We start from the raw sequence: 12,144 nt of genomic DNA on the forward strand, positions 1-12,144 counted from the left end.
CACCCAGAAACACAACATGCTAACCCCTCCTTTCCCACAGGGTTTTGTGTTGGTGGAAATGATTTGGAAGCTAAGTGTGTCAAGCATGTGAAATTCTTTTCTTGCTGTTATCTCCTTCGCAGCGATGCTTTGATGATGGCAAACAAACACGCTCTTTGAAGCATCTGTGAAATCAACATCTGTGGAAAGAAGGCAGTAGGGGTGCCCACCCCAGCCATTCCACGGGTTTCTGCCATTCTAGAAACCCCAGCGGCGGCTACTCAAGTCCTCCGCACACAGTGGTGTGATATTTACAGAGAACCTATGCACATCCTCTGGTGTCTTTCAAATAATCTCCAGATCACTTATGACACCTACCCAGTTCCCATACCCCACCTCATTTGCATAGATTCTGCATAGTATTTGCATTTGGCAAACTTAAACTTTGCTTTTTGTAACTTTCTGATTTATGTGGAAATCATGGACCTGGAGGCTGGCACGTTATTCTTCTGTCAAGAGGGAAGTGAGTGCTGGAAGCAGCTAAAAGTGAACATGTTTACAAGGAATAAATCCATTGTTTTGGGATTGATAAACTCTAATTTCTATCTATATTGTTTATGAGCATATATGTAACTATAAAATATCGTTAAAGAGCAGGGGAATTTTTCCTGCTCTGAAATTTTATGCTCTCTACAATAAGCCCATTTGCTTTAATTTTTAATCGTTGTTCTTAATATTTGAGGATAGAAACGCTTTTGTTTATTTGATTCCCAATTCCTGAACAGTAGCTGCACATTATAGGTCTTTTTAGCATTTGTGAGGGGGATGGGTCTCTTACCTGATACTGATCAGTACTGTCCTTTAGCTGAACCAGAAAGCCAATGCCAGAATGTTTTAAACGAAACTTTTAAATAAACAAATAACAACAAAACCCCACCTTAGCTGCTCAACTCAAAGTGTGCTTATTTTGATCTCAGGTTCTCTTATTGATGTCCTGGAGTCTTGCTGTGGTCTAATCTAATTGTTTACGGTACGTGTTAATTGAACGTAGCATTTGTGCGTTAGGAAAAATAAAGCAATCAATAGCTCCTCCATGAGCAGTGTCATACATCATCTAGGGACATTAAGTGCCTTCCCGCCGAATGTGGATGGATGCCGAGAGTGATGTCTTCTGCCTGTCTGTCCCTCACCCTCCTTCTATCAGAAATAGCCTGTGTATTCTCACTGGAGAGATGTTGAGGCTGTGCAGTGACATAGGCAGGGCCTAGGATCCCTTATGTGGGACTCTTGACCTCCGTTTCTTGTCTTCTTGTCCCTTTGTTTGGGACACTTATGCTGGAGCGTGCCTCAGATCACCCAGGACTATTTGAAAACGGGTATTCTATTGGTCTATCCTTGAACTCCACACACAACCTCTGCTGACATCACCTGTAGAGTGGGTTTCTCAATGAGCTAGATAGTTCATTCAACTCATTGAGAACTCTGTTCCTGTGATGTTTCAGTTGCTTTGACGTTTCAATCTGACATACTTCTTCAGTTCTGGCTGACAATAGTCTCTGCTATCCCATGGAGGCACACCAGTGAGCATCCACTGTGTAATCCTGTGTGACCAGCAGTACCAGCGTTAGATATTGGAGTAGATTATGAATGGTAAGAGAAATAGTCTTTGTGCCCAAGAAGCTCAGGAACTCCATGGAGAAGAAAGGCCATGGAGTCCCACATGACTCAGGCATCCACATTATTATTCGTCATGAAGACCAACTGTGGTCAAAAACTTGCTGGAGAATGTCATGATTTATCCAGGCTTCAAGCATGGGTCAATTTTAGGAAGTAATAAATGATACTTGACTCTGAAAAATGTTGAAGAGGCTGGTCTTGTTGGCTGGAGGATGCAGACTGGGTAGGGCACTGAGGACAGCACATAGCGGGAGGATTGGATTGGTGGTGGTGGTGGTGGTGGTGTGTGTGTGTACATGTGTGCACATGTATGTATGTGTGTAAAGAGAACCTTGGATCCATCAGGCTCTTAAGCATCTGGGACTGTAGACTATAATTGAGCATTTCTAGATGACAGTGAGTTGGTATTGGGAACAAGAAAAGCTTTTGTTATGATTTGTGCCCTGAAACTAGTATGTTAGTCTCCTGAAGTAGAAAAGCAAACACACAAATGGGTGAATTGCTAATATCTGCATGCCCCCTTAGCAGATGAGCCTCACAGGAAGGGGAATAAGAGCTTGGTATGTTTTTAATTGACCAGACTGTTCAGGGATATACTTTAATGTTTTCCTCTTTGCATATGAAGTCCTGATGTAAAAGGAAATGGAAGGACACACAGACATTATTATTATTTTTTACTTGCTAAGCAGTGGAGAATATAATTAGTTGTTGTCTCTGCCCATGGGTGAATAGTCAGAACCAACACTCTAAGTGCATGTGGAAGGGAACACTTCATAATGAGGTGCCTAATGTTACAAAGATCAGGAATCATTTCTTGCAGGTGTGGGGGGGGCACTGGAATGATCTGCTGTGGTTTGAAGAGGATAAAGGATAATTTCTTGCAAAGGGAAGAGTTGCATGCCTGAGTGATGGGTGGCTCTCTGATGTACAGGAGGAAGGAAAGTTGTCCCCAGTACATGATGAGAAACGAAACCCAAAGCACAGAAAATCTTGCTTTCTCTTTCTCCATACGTACACCATATGTAGTATATATAATGTTCAGTATTGCTATACACAATAATTATTTTATAAATATGCAATATGTTTATTTATATTTTAGTAAATCCAAGGGAAGAAATAGTTCAGATCTAGAAAGAAAGTAAGAAGAATCATTGGGCAAGCCTCATATAGCCAGTAATAAACATCAACCCAACTTGTTGCCTCTTTTTATAAACCTTTAGGTGCTGCTGTGGGATGGGTCTCAGCAGTCACTTTGCAAAATCAGTGTGTGATGGCTAATCTTGACTGCCAACTTGACTTCCATGATTGAACATGGAAGCACACTCTTTGCTGTGTCTATGAGGGTAATTTCAGAAAGGTTAACTAAGGAAGATCCACCTGAATGTGGGTATAGCCTGTGGGTCTGGACTGAACAAAAAGGAAAGGGCAATCAAGCTGGGATATCAGTGGCTCTTTGCTTTTTGACTGGGGATGCAGTGTGACCACATGTCTCTCCCACCACCATGCCATCCTTTAGTCTATGATGGGCTGTATCCCCTCACCCTGGGAGCTAACATAAACACATTCATCTCTTCTCTGCAGGATCAGCCTTGAATTCTTTCTGATTGGTAGCCAGGGCTCTAAGAGTGGATAAAACCACCAGAGGCATCTGCAATTCTTATCCTCTGGCCTGTGAATAAAACAGGTGTTAACACTACCCACTTCCCTCTAGGGTAGTGTGACAGTAATACTTCCCATCCAGGAAAAGAAGGACAGGAGACAAAGGACAGTCAGTAGCTTAGGGCCACCAGAAAGCCAGGGACAGCTTTCTCCCTCTTAGGGGAGCAAGGAAAACTGGAACAGCATTTGACTTCTTTAGGAGGAACTTCATTCTTTTCGGTGGTACTCACCTCCTGAACTGTTTCCTGTTGAACATCCTCCTGGACTTGTCTCAGGTCCTGACCTCTCTTCACTTCCTTCCCAAGGGTGGTTTCAGGCTTGCACAGTATTCTACAATTTTTTAAAAGTCAGAATCATAATTTCCTTAGTAATGTGATTCTCACAGCAATAGAGAAGGCTTTCATTATACCTGCCTTCAGAGAGCTTTGTGTGTTAGTAACTACACAATTTCTTGTAGACAAAATCTCCAGGCTGTTCCTTTTATTTTTCTTCACCCACTTGCCTATTTCCCTTTGAGTTCAGTTGTGGAAAGTTTATTTAAAAGTTAGTAGGTGGAAATGCCACATCCTTAATCTCATTTTTGCCAAAAAGTCTGGATCACAAGGCTGAGAAATCTTACTGGATCTGCAACAATCAAAGCTTTCTTCCTCTCATTCCCCTTCTCTCTCTTCTCCCTTAGCCCTCTCCTCCTCTTCCTCCTCCCACCCACGCTCACATCACTCTCTGCCTGCCAGGAATATCATACTGATCCATCAGACAGTCGGAAAGGATGAGGGCTGTGGATGACTTCGCAGGACCTTTTAGGAGCTAGCCCTTGTCATGCTACTGCCCAGAACTCAATCCCATGGTTCTCTCTAAAATGCTTTCAAACTTTTAATGGAAATATAATCACACCATTTCCTCCCTATCCTCCCTCCAGCCATTACCATCCTCTTCTGATTGGGTAGCTAGTTGGAGATACTTAACTTCATCCTTCTGCTTTCTGCTTTGCTTTAAAAAATGATTTCTTTTATTTTGATATTATAGTATAATTATATCATTTCCCCTTCCCTTTCCTCCCTTCAAACCCTCCCATATAACCCCACTTGCTCTCTTTCAAACTTTTGCCCCCTTTTTTCTTTTATATATATACATACATCCATATATATATATATATATATATATATATATATATATTCCAAAATGCAACCTGTGAAGTTTGTATAATGTTAATTGTACATATATTTTCAGGACTGACTATTTGGCATAAGACAAAGAGATGGTTATGTTCTTCCCTGGGACATTATTTCATGAGCGGGCAGCATCTTTGCATTTTTGATTGTCTGTTTCTTTCTTCAGAAATGTCGAGTTTTCAGTGTAGAAACCCGTCATTTCCTACGTTAGTCTTTTTTTCTACGTAGTTTATTTTCTTTGAGGCTATTGTGAATGGGAGTCTGTCCATTATCTTTCTCTGTGTGGTTTTCTTAGTGTATGGACTTATTTGAGTTCATTCTCTGTCCCATCATATTGCTGAATTTATTTATAGTTTCTAGAAGTTTTCTGGTAGAATTTTTGGTATCACTAATGTATAGTAGTATCATTATATACTACACATAGACACAGGCACAGACACAGACACAGACACACACAGACACAGACACACACACACACACAGACACACACACACACACACACACACACACACACACACACACACACACACACACACAGGATAGTTTGACTCCTTTGTTCCTGTATATCTCTTTAATTTGCTTTTCTTGCCTTATTGCTCCAGTTAGTACTTGAGCACAGTATTGAACAGGGGTAGGGACAGTTGACATCCCTATCTCATTCCTGATGCCAGTGGAATTGCTTCCAAGATTTTCTCTATTCCGGATGATGTTGACTGAGGGTTTCTCATATTTGGCTTTTATTATGTTGAAGTATGTTTCTTCTAGCTCTGCATTTGCTAGGACTTTTTTTTAAATCATAAACGTATGTTGGATTCTGTCAAAGATTTTTTTCATTTATTGTGATGATCATGTGATTTTTGTCTTTATGTCCATTTATATGGTTTATTATATTTATTTATTTGTGTGTTTGAATCATGCTTGCATTCCAGAGAAGAAACAACTTTGGTCATGGTAGATAATATTTTTATTTATGTCTATATTCTTTTTGCAAGTATTTTATTCATCACTTTTGAGTCTATGTTCATCAGAGATATTGGCTTGTAATTTTCTGTTTTTGTTGTGTTTTTACCCCATTTTGGTAGTTAGGGTGACACTGTCTTCATAGGAGTTTGGGAATACTCCTTCTCTCTCTATTTCTTTCTTTTTGAACAGTTTAGGAAGGTGTGGTTGTAGACATTTTTGAAAGTCTGGTAGAAATGCTGAGAGTCCATTTGACCCTGGACATTTAATCTGGAAGCTTATATTACTATTTCATCTTCTCATTTGTCATGAATCTGTTCAGGTTGTTGATTTCTTGGTTTAATCTTGGTGGTTTGGCTGAATATAGAAATTCATTCAGTTCCTTTAGGTTTTCCAGCCTCATGGAGTACATTAAAAATTGTATTTCCTTGTAATATTCTGAATTCCATTGGTGTCTGTTAAGTTTCTCACTTCATTTCTGACTCTGCTAATGTGGGTCTTCTCTTTCTTTCTGTTCCTTAGTTAGGCCAAGTACCTGTCAATCAGGTTTATCTTCTTAGAGTATTGATTCTTCTGTATTGTTTTCTGGGTTTCTAGTTCATTCATTTCTGCTGAGTTTTATTATTTCTTATTGTTAACTGGGTTTGGCATTGATGTGTCCTTTCTTTTTCCCGCTTTCTGAGTTGTATCACAGAGAGTCATTTATTGGTGTTCTTTCCGATCTTTTTAATATAGGCATTTCAAGCTGTAAATTTCACTTGTAATACCCTTTTCCATGTGACCAGGATAAATTTGAGGAGTTGGGGAGAGTGCATGGGGGGAGGGGAGGATCAGCAATCTCATGGGGCTGGCACTGGAGAAAGATGCAGTGTTGGCTAGTTTTATGTCAACTTGATGTGAGCTAGAGTCCTCTGAGACGAGGAAACCTCAATTGCGAAAATGCCTCCGTGATATCAGGCTGTAGGCAAGTCTGTAGAGCATTTTCTAAATTAGTGATTGGTGGGGGAAGTGCCCAGCTCATTGTGGGTGGAGCCATCCCTGAGCAGGTGATCCTGGGTTCTATAAAAAAGCAGCCTGAGCAAGCTATGAGGAGCAAGTCAGTAAGCAGCACCCCTCCATGACCTCTGCATCAGCTCCTGCCTCCAGGTCCCTGTCCTGCTTGAGTTCCTGTCCTGACTTCCTTTGATGATGAACAGTGATGTAAGTCAAATAAACTGTTTTCTCCCAAGTTGTTTTTGGTCATGGTGTTTCATCACAGCAATGATGACCCTGACTAAGACAGATGCATGTGATTTGTCTGGGCACAGAGACTGGATGCTTCTGGTTTGTTTTGGCACTAGATTTATGGTGACATGCAGAAACTGGAAAAGAATCTTCACTCTGAGCATATTGACTGTATTTGCTGTAGATGTGGACACTACTCTTTTTTCCCCCATATCTTGTTTTGTATATATATATCACTCAATTATTTTTCCTTTTATATTAAAATCAGATACATTTTGATATAAGTACTTCAGAAAAATGATGAAATATAAATACAAAATATTCTTTTTTATATTAATGTTTTATTCATTTCTGAAGAAGCACTGAATTTCCATAATTCAAAAATCAGTAAATAAAGTAGTATATAATGTCAAAACTCTCCCACTTCTTAGTCACCCAGATGCACCCAGTTTTCTTTGAAACATTTTACGCATAAGAATACAGTTTAATTCTTACATACACACACACACACACACACACACACACACTAAGTGGAAAAAAGGTCTACCCTTATTTATGTTGTGACATGAATGTCTTTTATATGTTTGTAGAGAATAGATGAATTCCAGAGTGAATTTGTATTACTTGACATGGGAATAAAAATATCAAGGACCCCAATGGCTCAGACCAATGGGAGTAGAAAAGCCTTCTCTGGGTGAGGCTCAGAGACAGCCATATCTTCCTCTGGTCCAAGTAAGAGTGTTTACAAATTAGCCGGGCGGTGGTGGCGCACGCCTTTAATCCCAGCACTCGGGAGGCAGAGCCAGGCGGATCTCTGTGAGTTCAAGGCCAGCCTGGGCTACCAAGTGAGTTCCAGGAAAGGCGCAAAGCTACACAGAGAAACCCTGTCTCGAAAAACCAAAAAAAAAAAAAAAAAAAAAAAAAGAGTGTTTACAAATGATTGACAGTGTATAGAAATATATAGAAATTATCAACCACAGCTTCCTCCTCCTGGGTAAGAGCAGCCTGAGACTGCTTCCCCCAAGACACTTCCTATTAAGATTAGCTAACCTCCTTGTTCAGCTGTATACAATAAACTCACCTTCTTAATTCAGATGTGTAAAATAGACACAATGTGATTCTGGGTACAGTTGATGCCCTCCATCAGAAAAAATACAGCCCACCTGATCCCAGTTTTTCTATATGTGTGTCTGTGCATCTGTCCTTTCTTCGTCACCTTGTCCAAGTCTCCCAGACCAAGCCATGTGGGACACACACGTGGTTATATCATAATTTGTAGAGAAACATTCATCGAATTGTCTTCTAACTCCTTGGTATCCTGGACAAAATTCGGTGGAGCTACTTAGCACTCAGAACCCATTTAATGATCTGTATGTTTCTTGGTTCTCAGATCCCCACCTGTACAGGTTGGCAATGTTCTCTGATGACTTTTCTTCCAGACTTCCTTTCTTAGCATTCGCCGGAAGATATATCTGTTCCTGACCTCTTTGTAATAAGGCATCTGGGTTTTTTAATTCTTCTGTATGGTTAGCGGATGAGGCGACCCCAGAGGCTCTTGGCCTGAGCTGTGGGCTTGAGTGTTGATCTACAGCGTGTGAGCAGCCTCCCTTTCTTCTCATGTGCTGAGGTGTTGAAAGGTGCTCATGCCCATTCTCTATGACTTGAGAATTTAATTAGCTTCCTTAGGCTTTTACTAAGATGATTTAATTTGGAGTAGAGTTTTTCTACATTTGATTGTATCAAGTATTAATTACTTTCATCATGGCTGCAACTAAATAACCAACCAAAGCCACTGAAGGATGGGGAAAGTGCATTGTTGCTTGCAGTTTGAGGGAGGAGCATCCTGGTGGAGAAGGCATTGCAGCAGGAGTGTGAGGTTTCTGGCCACATTGTATCCACAGTCAGGGAAAGAGAGCAATGGATACTAGCATTCAGCTTGCTTTATCCCTTTTATTTCCTCTTGGCCAGCAGCCCATGGAATGCCGCTGCCCACAGTTAAGATAGTTTACATCTCAAATGAACCTAGTCTAGACAATCCCTCTCCAGAGTGACCACAAACCAACCTGATATAGATAAATCTCTCACAGACATACCCAGAGGCTTGCTTCTTAGGTGACTCTAGATTACTGAAGTTGGTAGTCAACATTCACTACCACAATCATTTCCTCCGAGTAGCACATAAATGCACAAATGCCCTTGGACAGGAAATTCTTTGTAAGGCTCCCTCTCCTCAGCTTGCTTTGGTCCGTACTAGGACAGTCTTGTTTTTAATCCTTAGGCCAGCTGCTAAAAGCTCTTCTATCCTTTTGAAAGAGTTCAGATTTTATTAATAAAGAAAAAAATGGACCAGAACTCTCTCCTCTGCTATGAGCATTTGTATTGAGTAGTTCTATGTTAGCACGACAGAAGCTAAAATCATCTGAGAGGAAGGAAACTCAAGAAAATGTCTTCATAAGATCAGGCTGTAAGCAAGCCTGTAGGGTATTTTCTTAATTAGTGATTGATGGGGGAGGGCCCAGCCCATTGTGGGTGGGGCCATCCCTGGGCCAGCAGTCCTGGGTTCTGTAATAAAGCAGGCTGAGCAAGCCATGATGAGCAAGCCAGTAAGCAGCACCCCTCCATGGCCTCTGGGTCAGCTCCTGCTTCCAGGTCCCTTCCTTGTTTGAGTTCTTGTCTTAATTTCTTTCATGATGAACGGTGCTGTGGATATGTAAGCTAAACAAACACTTTCCTCCCCAAGTTGCCTTTGGTCATGGTGTTTCATCACAACAATTGTAACCCTGACTTGAACAAATTGGTACCACTCGTGAGATATTGCTGTGACGGAACTGACCATGTTGTTTTTGGGAGGATTGTGGATGGACTTTGGAACTTTGGGCTAGAAAAACTCTTGAGTGTTCAAAGCTTGGTGAGCTGCTACTTGGTAGCTTGAGTATGGAGAGCAATGCAGATGATGGGGTCTGCCTTGTGAAGTTCCAGTGAGAGGTTTGAGAGTCACTTAAAGACTATCAGACCACTGCATATTTTGATTTGAGAATCTGTTGTGTCTGGTCATCTGGGGCTGAATTAACTTTAATTAATTAATTAGTCATGATTAACAAGAGACCAGAAACACTGACATAAAAGCTTTGCTTTGCTGGGACAATTGATGCTGGAGCTGAGAAATTAGTGGTGAGTAATAAGAGACCAGCATCGTTGAGGTAAAGTCTTCTGGGAAGTGTTTCCTCAGGGTCAGCACACAGAAGCTGTGTTCCAGAGGCATCCAAGGTTGTACCTCCTACTGGCAGCTAAACTTGGTGGTATAAGAATTCCCAGGTGGTGCTGGTTTTGAAGGCATGAAGGGGTCATAGAGAACATCTTAGCTTGGCACTGTGTGGCAGGGCTAGAGTGCCTGAAGAGAGCTCAGGAGAGGCTATTGGTGAAAGTGCAGCCCAGTTGCAGTAGAAAACCTAGAATTTTGGAGATGTTAGTAACATGAGACAAATGCCAAGAACAGCAGTAGCCATGGAGTGGAACTGGCCTGAGCCTATGAGACAAGCTGTGTGTACTGCAGAGGGTGGAGTCAGAGAAGTGACCCAAGCTCTTTGGAGGAGCCCAGATGATTGTGAGTGGATCCCAGACACTGGATATTCAGTTATTTACACTGTTGGTGTTTGGCTTTTACTTTGTTTGGATTGTGACTATGCCCTGGTTCTTCTCTTTGAAGTAAGAAAGTTACTTAATTTATTTTGGTTTTTTTTTTAGAAGCCCACAGTTGAGGGACTTTGGATTTTAAAAGAAACTTTGGATTGTTTTTTTTAAAGAGACTGAATTTTTAGTGTTTGAAAGACTGGGGTTTTTAAAGTTTTAAAATACTTTATATTGTGATGTTGATGTTAGTGTGATCCTGAGGATGAGGAAGAAACGCTGCCTTGTTTGTGTGTCAGGTGGAGAAGAGGTGAATTGTGCTGGATAGTTTTGTGTCAACTTGACACAGCTAAAGCCACTTGAGACAAAGGAACCTCAATGAAGAAAATGCCTCCATAAAATGGGGCTCTAAGCAAGTCTATAGGGCATTTTCTTAGTGATTTATGGGGGAGGGCCCAGTCCATGGTGGGTGTGAACACCCTGGGCAGGTGGTCCTGGGTTCTATAAGAAAGCAGGCTGAGCAAGCCATGGGGAGCAAGCCCATAAGCAGCACCCCTCCATGGCCTCTGCATCAGCTCCTGCCTCCAGGTTCCTGCCCTGTTTGAGTTCTTGTTCTGACTCCTTCAGGGATAAACAGTGCTTTTGGTTATGGTGTTTCATCACAGCAATAATAACCCTGATTAGGACAGTGTTCTTCCTTTGAGCCTCTGCAAGATCCCACCCTGTTTTGATAGCAAGACCTTTACTGGACTAGACAAGTGTCCCCATGAGACATCCTAGCCATTCATGTTGCGTTTTATTGCCAGTAAGTCTTTGTAATTCCCCCTGAACAGCACCTCTACCTTGTTCCCCTCCTCATCAGAGCCAATCCAGATGCTGTCACTTGTTCTCTTTTCTACTGCCGGGGAAGGCGAGCATTGCCCACATGGAGCTCACTTGGGAATTTTCAGTTTCTGCCCATTCCCTGGACTCACTGTTAGCTTTTCCTCAGAGATGTTCTCAGTTGGGAACTCCCTAACTCGAGTCAGAAGGCTGGACATAGTACTAGCTCCGGGCCCTGCCACTCCGATTGCGGTTTCTGTAACACAGGAGGCCAGGCACGTCCTCTCCTTCAGTCTTTTCTTGTCCTGCCCATGGCTTTCATGTGTCCCATCAGCTAACGGTTTTATCAGATTATCATTTTTTGTTTTCTTTTGACCAAGGCTTTATTATAACACATGTATCCTAAAACATTTAAAAATAGAAATTAGGCCTAGTTTCATTATTTTTTTTAAAAGTCACATATGAATCACTTCTTGGCCTTTTAGCTAAGATTGAGTGTAAATAGTCACATGTGAGTAAGTTCCCCCCTCCTATTGACTTAACTTCCCCTACCCCGTCAAAAAAACTAAATTAAGTTATTAGTGCTTTACTGAAGTGGTGGTTATATCTTTACGTGCTTGTTCTCAGTCAATAATAGAGTTTTTTTACTTGCCTATGAGACAGAGAGGTGTATCTGTTAGGAGAATATCTGGGCCGCCTTTGGTTATGCAGCAGTAATGACATGTGGCTTTGTCTTACTGAGGGCTATAGGATTGTTCAGGGGCTTATTATTGGGTTAGGTACTGTAAGTGGCTCCTTTAAGAATTTTTTTTTTCATTTATCTCTTCTCTCTCTGTGTATACACACATGGGCACATATGCACTCCGGGGGCAGGTCACAGGACAGCCGGAGAGAGTTAGTTCTCTTCACCATGTGGAATAAAACTCATTTCATTATGCTTGGTAGGAAGCCTTTGCTCACTGAGCCATCCCGTAGGCCTGGCTCATTTTTTTTATATAGCCAAGTTGCATAATATCCTATTGGT

General features: G+C 41.4%; 1 protein-coding gene across 3 annotated transcripts in view; it reads left to right on the top strand.

The window, feature by feature from the left end:
- The window catches only part of Zmat4 (zinc finger matrin-type 4), a 388,695-nt gene that overhangs the window by 78,980 nt on the left and 297,571 nt on the right, over positions 1–12,144 (top strand). The window lies entirely within an intron of this gene.

Source organism: Peromyscus californicus, unplaced genomic scaffold (genome assembly GCF_007827085.1).
Source record: "Peromyscus californicus insignis strain IS unplaced genomic scaffold, ASM782708v3 Scaffold_23__1_contigs__length_62951481, whole genome shotgun sequence".
NCBI classification, from domain to species: Eukaryota; Metazoa; Chordata; class Mammalia; order Rodentia; family Cricetidae; genus Peromyscus; species Peromyscus californicus.